The sequence below is a fragment of the Dipodomys spectabilis genome, unplaced genomic scaffold, assembly GCF_019054845.1.
Source record: "Dipodomys spectabilis isolate Male_0828 unplaced genomic scaffold, ASM1905484v1 ptg000019l, whole genome shotgun sequence".
NCBI lineage: Eukaryota > Metazoa > Chordata > Mammalia > Rodentia > Heteromyidae > Dipodomys > Dipodomys spectabilis.
The window spans coordinates 9,091,308-9,105,006 of NW_024870696.1; positions in this window are offsets into that span (position 1 = coordinate 9,091,308).

Consider the following 13,699-nt stretch of genomic DNA (forward strand, 5'->3'; position numbering starts at 1 on the left):
GGGAAGGGATGGGAAGGGGAAACAAAGGAGGAGGCAACAATGCTTGATAAGAAATGCACTCATTACCTTGCTCATGTAATTTTCACAATAAAAATAAAAGGAAAAAGGAAAAAAAATTAATGCAGGCTAGAGACATGCTGGGTCCAATTTCCAGTATCATGACAAACGGTAACGGTGATGTTGGTGATGATGGCAGTGAAAGTAGTGATGATGAAAATGAAGAAAACGATGACGATGATGATGAACATGGTGATAATGACTATGGTTGTGGTGGTGGTGATGACTTTGACATTCATTGTGATGATGATTCTGATATAGACTGTGATGATGATGATTGCAATGATGACTTCATGAGGGTGAGGTGGAGCTGCACTTTGGTGTTGCATATCAGACTGGCAAACAAGCTGCCTCACATCAGCACCTTCAAGGAGTCACTCACTCATAGACTGTAAATGAAGATAACCTTATGAACCCTGACATGACTCCAGATATACTCAATAGTATTATGTGCTTCACAAACATACAATATTTTGTATTTTTAAGTTTACATATAATTGTACAGTTATATATATATACATATATCATATATATATATAACTTACCAAGACATAGTCATGAACTAAGGATTTTGTGCACTTACAGGATGGTCTATGTATGTAGCTATGTGCTGTTAGCTCCTAATTCTTATGGAAGGCAAAATGACTCTAACAAAACAATATTTTGATGAGTTAAGTGTAAATGAATCAGAAACATACGGATTAAATTTCCCTTAATGCACTTGGATTTAAAAATTAAGGGGAAAATGCTTGGCAAAGGCAATTTTGACTTTTCCAAACCCAAGCTTTGGGAAAATAGTTTGAAGATGTTCAATAAACCAACTGAGGAAAACACAGCCCACTTCCTTTCTCCCTTTATAGAATCTTTATTTGTTCACACACATGGTACCAGAAAAATCCATGGAGACATTTCAATTGGAGACAATGCCTGCTTCTAAACAAGGCTTTTCTGAGAAAAATCTCTTGTTTATTTATGACTTTGCCAGACATTTGCATTTATGGTGCATAATTAATTCGGGTAACTTTTGAAGAGATATCACTTTTCCTTAGTCCCCAAGAGACAAGGGTTATACTCTTCTGTGTGCTAGTGTCTCTACCTCATAAATATATTTCCAAAGGATTCTCAATGGAAAATACCTTCTCTTAATTTTCTCCAGATGTGGTTCTTAGTAGGGATGATTTTTCTGACTGAGTATCTCCTAAATCCTGCTGGGTAATTCTGCACATGGTTATGGTTAGTGCGAGCATGAGACATATCCCAGATGTGGAAGTAATCAAAGTGACCTACAGATCTAAGGCAATTCTCTGAGAGGACAAATGAGGGATATCAGGAGGCCAAAGCAATGAATGAGGGTCATTCTGGAAGGTCCAGGAGTTATGGGGTAGGAGAAAGATGAGAAAGAAGTAGGGACAAAGAATGGGACTTTGTCATATTTTAGGCTTATCTTTTCTGTTTTAGAGAACAGGAAGAAGTGAAAGTGGAGGGATATGAAAACTCTTTATAAATTAGCTACTTTCATGTGAATTTGTATTGTTGTCTTCTGTGTATAATCTAAAAGCAAAAGACAACTAATTTTCGCTCCCCATTCATAAAATGGTAGCAGAGGTGATGGTTTAACTAAAACCCACTAGAACTCGATGGCAGAAAAACAGAAAAACAAAAAGATAGATAGATAGATGGATAGATAGATAGATAGATAGATAGGCATATACAGAAATATAAATATCTTTCCCCCCCCTCTTTTTCTCTCTCTGTTTGTCTGTGTTGCAAAAGCTGGTTTCTACTTATCGGAGAAAAACCCAGCAAGACGGTCTAGGTGACATAAGAAATATCTGAATATAAATACTAAAAATACTCATTGCTGAAGAATAATGGAGCAATTCCTGTGATATTTCATCTCTTCTTTTTTGTTTTTCATGTTCTTTCACTTTTATTATTTTAATTTTATTGTCAAGGTGATGTACAAAGGGGTTATAGTTACATAAGTAAGGTAGCTGTATAATAATGCTAATACCTCATATCTCAGAGGTTTTATTGAAGAGCAAAGCATTTCATGTCAAATATTTTCTTGGCAATGAAAGAACAAAATATAATTTATTTCAGAAACTTTATTGAGCAGAAATGAAACTGTCATGAGTAAGGTATTTTATCTTTCTACTTTACCTTAATTTTATTTTATGTATTCATTTGGTGGTGGGAATTCAACCCTGAGTCTGATGCATCATGTGTGTTCTACTCCTTGATCCATTCCTTCAGAAGTTTTTATTTTGCTTAGATTTTGAGAAGAGTCTTTCATTCCTCAGTCTATCCACAGACTGCAATAGTCCTGTTCTACCTCTGAGTAGTTGGTATCATAGGTGTATGTCAACACTTACAAATTAATTTCATTCTTTTAAAATAAATAATTTATGCAGTTCTATTACAGAAGTAGCAGTTGATATCATTCACTCATTTATAAGTCTATGATTATACTCTTCCTACTATCTAGTGCTCTCTTCCCACCTAGAAAGTAGTAGTTTGATTTACATCCTTATACAATTTTTCCTGTATTTATGCAAATGTGTGTATATACCTTTCTCTAAAAAGGAAAATAGACTGTTATATATGTGATCTATATATTCATATCTAAGTTAGTCATTATACTTTTTCTTTGCTTAATCTAGTTGGAAAAGCAATTTATTCCAGTGTTCAAGAGCTTTATATCAGTTATAAACACAGTGTCAGCATGTGGATTCCACTGATGTTTCAAGATTATTCAGCATATTACCATTTCTCACCACATCAATGCATCAATGCAGGCAAACCACATTCTCATTTTGAAAGATGGAAAACTCTTGAGAAAATTCCACATCTATTTACAATTTAAAATATTTCTTTACAAACTATGAAAAGAAAAATGCCTTCTTAAACTTGATAAAACAGGCCTTCATAAAGAAAAACCTTACACTGAATGTCAAAAACAATAGAGCCAATCTAAGGGAATAAGAAAGAACATAATCATACTTAGAATGTCACAAATGATTCTGAAAATCATGCCACAATTTCAAAAAAAAAAAAAGAAAATGTTCATAAAAAGAAGGGAAATGTGTCAGAATCAACTGAAGATAATTATAATAAATAGTAGAGAATTTAGCCATCTGGCAAATTGCCCAAAATAGGACAAAAATCTCAATGATTCTTTTCTTTTCTTTTTTAAAGAAAAATTTTTATTGTCTAGGTGATGTACAAGGGGTTACAGTTACATAAGTAAGGTGATAAGTACATTTCTTATCAAACGTGTTACCCCTTAACTCATTTTTCTCCTACTTTCCCTCCTCCCATGCCCCTAACCCAAAGTTGTACAGACCATTTCCAACATACTATCCTATGTATATCACTGTCATTAGTCCTTTGTCTCAGCATTCTGTTGTCCTCCCACCCTTCTCTAATTCAAATAAGTGTATACACAATACCAGGGAACCAAAATTAAATACAGTGACAACAAGGATATACCATAGGGGGAAGAACATACAAAAGAAACAAAAAAATCACATAATACATTAAAAACAACAACAAAGAAAACCTCTGTGTCCATGTCTTGGAATTCATTTTGTTTAGCGTCAACTGATACGGTCATTTGTACATAGAGCACCCCTATAACCCAGCAATCCCACTTTAGGGCATTTACCCAAATGATCACAAACAAGGCAATAGTAAAGCTACCAGCACAACCATGTTTATCACAGCATTATTCACCATAGCTAAGATATGGAACCAACACAGATGCCCCTCAGTAGATGAATGGATCAAGAACGTGTGACATGTATATATGTATAGATATATTTGTATATCTATACATATATATATATACACACACATAATGGAATGCTATGCTTCCATTAGAAAGAATGACACCACCCCATTTGTAAGGAAATGGAAAGAATTGGAAAAAAAAATCTTATTAAATAAAGTAAGCCATACCCAAAGAAAGATAGGTTCCATAATTAGAATATGTCTAGGATAATCTTAACAGATGATGATTTTTCTCTCTCTATATGCTAAAATTATTGTATACATAGAGGTAATAATATAATAGTACCAAAGTGCAACTCTCTTGCAAATAAATTTATTAAAAATACATGTCACCATTAGAAATAAAATCTCTCAGCCGGGCGCCGGTGGCTCATGCCTGTAATTCTAGCTACTCAGGAGGCTGAGATCTGAGGATCGAGGTTCAAAGCCAGCCTGGGCAGGAAAGTCCTGATACTCTTATCTCCAATGAACCACCAGAAAACCGGAAGTGGTGCTGTGGCTTAAGTGGTAGAGTGCTCGCCTTGAGCTGAAGAGCGAGGGACAGCGCCCAAGCACAGAGTTCAAGCCCTGCAACCTATAAAAAATAAAAAATAAAATCTCTCTCTATATATGTACACACACACACATATATATTAAAAGTAATTTTTAAAGCATGGTATTAATGAATGAAGAGACATAGTATGTCTTAGAAGGGGTGAATTAGTATTACAATTATGGTGATTCTGTCTTAAGCAACTGAAAATTAATACAATTACTGTAAAATTCTAAATGGCCTTTGAAATTTAACTTTCCCTAAGCTCCTGATGAATACTGAAGATAAGGAAGGCAAATTAAGAAATAGAAGATTAAATTTTATAAAAGGGATAAAAAAAACTGTGATCTTGCTTAAAATATCTTGAAAATATGTGGAAATATAACAATAAAATCCTTCTCTGTATAAGAGATGTAAGGTAATTAAAAGGACATAAAAGGCTTTAATTATTAAAATGATCTATATGAATAGAGATGCATACAGAAATCAGTGGCTTGGAAAAGAGAGATATATTATAAAATTAGTTGATTCCAGAGTGCTATGCCAAAATTCTGTAGACTGGCAATTTGTAAACAACAGATATTTGATGTTTTAATTTTCATTTGGTAAAGGGGGACAACAGGCTTTCTGAACCTCTTATTAGTATATGAATTCCATGCATGACAGAAAACTCTCAATAGCCTATCAACTTTCAAAGGCCTCTTATAGTATATGAATTCCATGCATGACAGAAAACCCTCATAGCCTATCAACTTTCAAAGGCCCCACCCCTTAATACAATCTCCTTGAGGGGTATATTTCAAGATATAAACATTTCAGGACATAAATATTCAGACCACAACAGACAGAGTTCTCAGCAACAGAAAAGTTAGAGATAGGGCTAAAGATTCCATCTTGAACCTCCTAGATGTGATAACTTCTGCAGTGTAGCTGAATACAAAGGAACTCCAAACATTTATTGGATGAAAGTTAGCCTCATCAACAAATAGTACTGAGAAAACTGGATATCCACATGTACAAGAAATTCAATTTCTATCTCTTACTTTGTACTTAATTCAAAGTGGTTCTGTATGGCAAAGGAGATAGCTAAAAAAGATCAGTAGAAAGCCCAGAGATTGGGAGAAAATCTTCACTAGCTATACAACAGACAAGGGTCTCCTATCTAAAATATACTTAGAACTCAAAAAATTAAATTCCTCAAAAAAATCCTCAAATAAACAATCACCCTATTAACAAGTGGGCTAAAGAATTAAAGAGAGACCCCTGTGTCTATTTTTTATTATGAAAATACCATACAGAGGGGTTACAATTACATGAGCAAGGTAATGAGTACATTTCTTATCAAGCATTGTTAACTGTTCCTTTGTTTCCCCTTCCCATCCCTTCCCATCTCCCCCTCACCCCCCACCCCTGTCCCCAGCCTCCTCCCACCAAAGTTGTAAAGTTCATTTTTCAACATAACGTCTTGTACATCTCATTGTTGCAATGGGTTCACGTTTCCCTATTTAAACTATCGGTTTTTTCCCTTCCCCTCCACAATTATACCAAAATCAAATACAGTGAAAATGGGTTATACAAAGCAACATACAAAGCAACAAATAGGGACATACAAAGCAACAAAGAAATATATATATATATGTTAGAAACAATAACAAGAAAGAAAAACTATTTGAGTCCTTATCTTGGGGTTCATTTCACCTAACATCAATCCATCTGACCATTTCTGCTTGTCTCAGACATATACTAGTTATTGCATATAAGAGAAACCATGGGACCTATGTTTCTTTGGGTCTGGCTTACTTCACTTAATATAATTTTTTCCCAAGTCTTTCCATTTCCTAACAAATGGGACAATGTCATTCTTTCTGATGGAGGCATAGAATTCCATTGTGTATATATACTACATTTTCTTGATTCATTCATCTATTGAGGGGCATCTGGGTTGGTCCCATATCTTAACTATGGTAAATAATGCTGTAATAAACATAGTTGTGCTGGTAGCTTTAGTGTGGTCTTGTTTGTGATCATTTGGGTAAATGCCCAAAAGCAGGATTGAGGATTGCTGGGTCATAGGGGAGCTTTTTGTGGAGTCTTTTGAAGAACCTCCATACTGCTTTCCAAAGTGGTTGAACAAGTTTACACTCCCACCAACAATGCAGTAGGGTTCCCTTCTGTCCACAGCCCCTCCAGCATCTGTTGTTATTAGAGTTCTTGATTCTAGCCATTCTAACTGGGGTGAGGTGGTATCTCAATGTTATTTTGATTTGTATTTCTTTTATGGCTAGGGAAATTGAGCATTTCTTCATGTGTTTATTGGCCATCCTTCTTTCCTCTTCAGGGAGGTTTCAAAGAGAGACCTCTGAAGAAGAAATAAGAATGGCCCATAGTCATGAAGAAATGCTCAGCATCTCTGGCTATAAAAAAAATGCAAGTCTGCCAGGTGCCAGTGGCTCATGTCTGTAATCCTAGCTACTCAGAAGGCTGAGATCTGAGGACCTTGGTTCAAAGGCAGCCTAGGCAGGGAAGTCCATGAGACTCTTATCTTCAATAAACCACTGGAAAACTGGAAGTGGCGCTGTGTCACAAGCAGTAGAGTGCTTGCCTTGAGCTGAAGAGCTCAGGGACAGCACTCAAGTCCAGAGTTCAAGCCCCACGACCAACCCCCCCCCCCAAAAAAAGAGAAAGAAATGCAAGTCAAAATAACAGTGATTCCAGTTAGAATGGCTATTATCAAGAAATGTAAAAACAAAAGATGCTGTTGGGGATGTGGCCAAAAGGGAACACTACTACACTTTTGTTGGGAGTGTAAACTTGTTCAACCGGTCTGGAAAGCAGTATGGAGATTACTCAAAAGACTAAACATAGAGCTTCCCTAATATCCATCAATCCCATTCCTGGGCATTTACCCAAATGATCACAAACAAGGCTATACTAAGGCTACCAGCACAACCATGTTTATTGCAGCATTATTTACCATAGCTAAGATATGGAACATGCCCCTCAGTGGCTGAATCCATCATAAAAATGTGATATATATACATATACGTATGTGTATACACACACACACACACACACACACACACACACACACAATGGAATTCTATGTTTTCATCAAAAAGGATGACATCACTCTGTAAGAAAATGGACAGACATGGAAAAACAATCTTATTAAGTGAAATAAGCCAGATCCAAAGAAACACAGGCTCCATGGTTTCCCTCATTTGTGATAATTAGTATATGTCTAGGATAGCCCTAGCAAAGGACCATTATAGCTCAATAGCTCTATACATATGACCATATATGATAGTGCTAATTGAAAAGAATTCCTAGACAGGTAACCCAGAGATTGTCCTTGGTTGCTGTTGTTTCTAATGTGAAGTTATTTCTTTTTTCTTTCTTTTTTTTTCTTTTGGTTTATCCACTGTTGTCACCATATTTGATTTTTGTGCCTTGTGACTGGTATATATGTTTATCTGATTTGGGGAAAAGAAGGGGAACAACAAAATTATGACGCAAAGGAGAAACAGTGAACCAATGCAACAGTGATAAAAGACGATATGTTAGAAATGAACTTTACAACTTGTGGGGAGGAGGAAGTAGGGGAGGACAGAAAGTGGGAGAAAAATGAGGGAGAGGTATAACTGTTTGACAAGAAATGTACTCATTACCTTACCTATGTGGCTGTAACCCCTCTGTAATCTCCTTGAAAATAAAAGAAAATTTAAAAGATAAAATCAAAGTGGGTCAAGGACATTAATGTCAGACTTGAAACTTTGAAATTACTACAGGAAAGAATAAGGAAAACACTAGAAGCTATGATGGCTTAGACAGTAACTTCCTGTTTCAAACTCCAATAGGTCCTCAAAGAGCAGGGCTTGATAGATGGAATTGTATGGAACTTAAAAGCTTCTGCACAGCAAAGGAAAGCTTAAAATACATCCTACAGAATGGGATAACATAATTTCCAGCTATATATTTGACAAGGGACTAAAAACCAGATTATACATTGAGCTCAAAATACTCAACTCTTAAGGTATCACCAACCCAATTAGTAAATGGACAAATAAATCGAACAGACATTTCTCTAAAGAAATACACATGACCAAAAATATGAAGAAATGCTTAAGATCCTTAGTCATAAAGGAAATATAAATCAAAGCAGTACTGAGCTTTCATTTCACTCCAGGCAGAATCATAATCATCAAGAACACAAACAGCAAAAGTGTGTGTGTGGGAGGGGGGAGGGACACTATTAGCAGGAAAGTAAACTAATGCAGTTACTATGTATCAGTATGGTAATTGCTTAAAAAACTAAAAGTAGCCTACCTTACGATCTAGTGATACCATTCTTGGGCATTTATCCAATGGAATATAAGTTAAGATAATAGAAACACATCCACATCCATGGTCATGGCAGTACTATCACAATAGCTATGTTAACAGTTACCTGCCCTAAAACTAATAAATGAGTCAAGAAAATATGGTATGCATACACAATTGAGTGTCATTTAATCATAAAAAACCACTACACATATATTGTTTGCAGAAAAATGGCTGGATCTGGAAGCCATCATGTTAAGCTGAGTAAGCCAGGTTCAAAATCACAAAAGTCAATATCACAAAATCACAAAAGTCTTTCATATGTGGATGCAAGACTTAACATAATCATATATATATATATATATATACATATGTATATATACATATACTGTCTATAATCTGTATCTGGATCAAACAGATTAAAGTATAGCATAAGCATGTGGGATATATCATGGTGAATCCCCTTTGGCCAACTCTTATTCACTCTTAGGTGAAACATGTCTGATTGGAGGTATAGGTACTAGTGGGAGGAGGAAAGGCCAATGAAGGGGGAGAAGGAGGGAGATTATGCTCCAATGACATTATGTACATGTGTGAAAATGGAACAATTCAGGTTGTTAATATTGCTTAGCAAAGGGGTAGGAGAATAGATTGCTATTGTGTTTTGGGGGTGGGGAGCTAATTTGGTAGCATAAGTAAACAGTTTACAGAAAAAGAAGCCTGTGTGATTTCCATGATAGGAGGTAGGACCACACATCTCAGTGCTCTCCTCATCCTCTGTGACTAGTTTTACCCTCGGGGGTTATTAAGTGGAAGTTAGTTCATTGCAACTATATGGTAGAAAAGCTAATTCTATCCACATTCTCCACCAGGAAGACTATTTCAGAAATGGCACATAGCTTCTTTCTGTTATCTACAAAGGGATGACTTAGAGTCCTCCTCAGAGTTAGTAAAGTTTTATTAAATAAGTACTGAATTAAGCATCTAAAATAAGTTTTCTCTCTTGGGGAATGAAGTAGTTTAAGTTTTTCAGTGTATTACTGTTTTATATTTGCATAAAAATCTTATATCCCAAAGTAATGCACATTTCTGAAACTTGTTTTTCTCTTTTTGAAATGTCAGTTTGAATTTGGCCTGTGCTTAATACCATGCAGAGACAGCAAAGAATAGCAATAATACTTTGTGGTCACAAAGAAGAATGTGAAGAGATTTAAGAAAGCTGAGTCTTCTCATTGGTAAACAGGGCTGAATCTTCATTAGGATCAGGGGGTGTGAGCTGTCTTGCAATTTCTGGAGTTTTGGTTAATTCTCCCCATAATTCCATTTCCAGCAGGCTAGAGGCAAGAATTCCAAGAAGATAATACCAACTTAAATATCTACCTAGGATGTAGAAAGGACACTTCTATGCAATCTAATCCTGTATTTTACAGATTGGAAAACTGGTGTCCAGAGATGATACCACCAGTGAGCAGCTGAAGATTATTCGACACTACTCAATGGCTGGTGACCAAGTGAGCTCTGAGCACATATCTTTGTACTTGCCTATTTTTAATTTTAATTTTAATTTTTTCGTCAGTCATGGGGCTAGAACTCTGGGGGGCGCTGTCCCTGAGCTCTTCAGCTCAAGGCGAGCACTCTACCACTTGAACCATGGTTTTCTTGTGGTTAATTGGAGATCGCCTCACAGACTTTCCTGCCCGGGCTGACTTTGAACCGTTGAGACTCAGATCTCAGATTCCTCAGTAGCTAGGATTACAGGCATGAGCCACAGGCGTCCAGCATTGTACTTGCCTAACTATTTAGTTATTTTTTTAAATAAGTTTTTTATTGTGAAAATACTGTGCAGAGGGGTTACAGTACATGAACAAGGTAATAAGTACATTTATCAAGCAATGTTGCCTCCTCCTTTGTTTTCCCTACCATCCCTTCCCTCCCAACTCCACAACTACACTCCTCTCCCTCCCCCCAAATTGTAAAGTTCATTTTTCAACATAGTGTCTTATACATCTCGTTGTTCCAATGGGTCCACCTGTACCCTATTTAAACAATTTGTTTTTTCCCTTCCCCTCCCCAAATTATACCAGCATCAAATACACCAAAAACAGAGGTTATACCATTGGGGAGGAACATACAAAGCAACAAAAAAAATCTCATAGTACCTTGTAAATACATTAGAAACAAGCAAGCAAGAAAAACCCACTTGTGTCCCTATCTTGGGGTTCATTTCGCTTAAAATCATCTTATCTTTTGACCTTTTCTACTTGTCCCAGACATATACTAGTTATTACAAATAAGGGAAACCATGGGAACTATGTTTCTTTGGGCTTGGTTTACTTCATTTAATGAAATTTTTTCCAAGTCTTTCCATTTGTTAACAAATGGGGCAATGACATTCTTCATGATGGAGGCATAGAATTCCATTGTCTATTCATACCACATTTTCTTGATCCATTTATCTACTGAGGAGCAGAGAAAGGTTGGACAAATGGGACTGCATGAAGCTGCAGACCTTCTGCATGGCAAAGGACATTGCTAGCAAGAGCAAAAAAAGCCCACAGATTGGGAGAAGATCTTCACTAACCATACAACAGATAAGGGTCTCATATCTAAAATATAGTTGATGTTAGGTGAAATAAACCCCAAGATAAGTATTCAACTGTTTTTACTTTCTTGTGATTATTTCTAACATATTTATAAGATGATTGTTTTGTTCTTTGTATGTCCCTCCTCCACAGTATAACCCCTGTTTTCCCTGTATTTGATGTTGGTATAATTTGTGGAGGGGAAGGGAAAAAAACAATTGCTTAAATACGGATACAGGTGGACTCATTGCAACAATGAGATGTACAAGATATTATGTCGAAAAATGAACTTTACAACTTTGGCCAGGGGGAGAGGTGGAGATGGGATGGGATGGGAGGGGGAAACAAAGGAGGAGGCAACAATACTTGATAAGAAATGTACTCATTATCTTGCTCATGTAATTATAACCCTTCTGTAAGGTATTTTCACAATTAAAAAAAATAAATCCCCCCAACAACAAATCTTCAAAGAAACAACTGCCCAATAAATAAGTGGGCTAAAGACTTAAAGAGAGGGCTGGGAAGGTGGCTCAATGGTAGAGTGCTTACCTTGCATGCATGAGGCCCTGGGTTCGATTCCTCAGTACCACACAAGCAGAAAAAGCCGGAAGTGGCACTGTGGCTCAAGTGGTAGAGCACTAGCCTTGAGGTGAAGAGCTCAGGGGCAGGGCTCAGGCCCTGAGTTCAGGCCCCACAACCAACAACAACAACAAACAAAGACTGAAAGAGAAAGTTCTCTGAAGAGGAAATAAGAATGGCCAATAGACACATGAAGAAATGCTGAACCTCTCCAGCCATAAAAGAAATGCAAATCAAAACAACATTGAGATTCCACCTCATCCCAGTTTGAATGGCTATAATCAAGAACTCTAATAACAACAGATGCTGGAGGGGATGTGGATAGAAGGGAACCTTACTGCATTGTTGGTGGGAGTGTAAACTCGTTCAATCACTTTGGAAAGTAGTATGGAGGTTCCTCAAAAGACTCCATAGAGAGCTCCCCTATGACCCAGCAATCCCACTTTTGGGCATTTACCCAAATTATCACAAACAAGACCATACTAAAGCTACTAGCACGATTACGTTTATTGCAGATTTATTTACTATAGCTAAGATACGGAACCAATCCAGTTGCCTAACTATTTATTAAAGCCTGATCTCTTCTCTTTTCTGGCTCCTGCCTGGGCTCTGTTCCTAACAGAGTACCCACAGTGTGACAGGAAGTTTGCTGCTGTGGAGGCTTTACTTAATTTATTTCACAGGCAAGTCTATGAGATATTTTATTCCTTTGTCAACAGATAAGAAACACTGAGTGTCACAGAGAGGAAGTACTGTGGAAACAATCTGCAAGTCTTGTTCAGTTGGGAGCAAGCAATTCTATCATCCCCCCTCTGCTACTTAGCAGTTATCTTCCCTTCGGGGTATTTGTGCTATGTATTGAAAGGGTCTATAATACTGCATCCATATTTCAAAAGCAAAGCATATTGCTTTCCTCTTTATCATTTTCTTTCTAGCTGTATATTTTGGCAATGTTTCCTTCCATACCTAGGGAGTATATTTACTAGTTGATGACATGTTATTTAGATTCTTTCTTTTTTTTTTTATTTTTGATGCTAGTACTGGGGCTTGTTCCCAACGTCTGGACCCTGTCCTTTAGGGGTTTTTGTTCAAGGTCTTCCCTGTACCACTTGAGCCACAGCTCCACTTTCAGCTCTTTGCTGTTAAGTTGAAGATAAGAGTCTCAAGGACTTCCCTGGCCAGCTGATTTTGAACCATGATCCTCAGATCTTAGCTTCCTTAGTTGTATACAAGTTTATACAAGTATAAACCACCAGCACACTGTTGCCATTTAGATTTTGTTTTTGTCAGTGTAGACACTGTCCCTGAGCTCTTTTGCTCAATGCTTGTATTCTACGACTTTGAGCCATAGCTCTGTTTCCAGTTTTAAGTTGGTTAATTGGAGATAAGAGTTTCACAGACTTTCCTATTCAGGCTGACTTTGAATTACAGTCCTCAGATTTTAGCCTTCTGAGTAGCTATGATTACAGGCATGAACCACTAGCATGTAGCTGCCTTTTAGGAGTTTAAAAGCTTCTTCCACTAAGTGTCTAGCACATATCATGGGATTTAGATGTTTCTCTCTTCTGCACACCAACTTGAAAGCTAAAGATGATAACATTTGCTTGTCTCCCATACTATTTAGCTCAGTTACATGCATCTAATAGCATTTCACTGTCACAGGATGGATTTAATTGGATTGGTACCAGTTTCCTGGAGACCACAGAGCTCGTGCATGATGTTAAGTGCCTGAGTTCCACCAGGAATCACTGGTATCTATGTCGACAGTAGAGGAGAACCAGAGTCCAATTCAAATGTAGACAGGGCTGTCCCATAGCAGCAGGGTGCAAGCACCGTG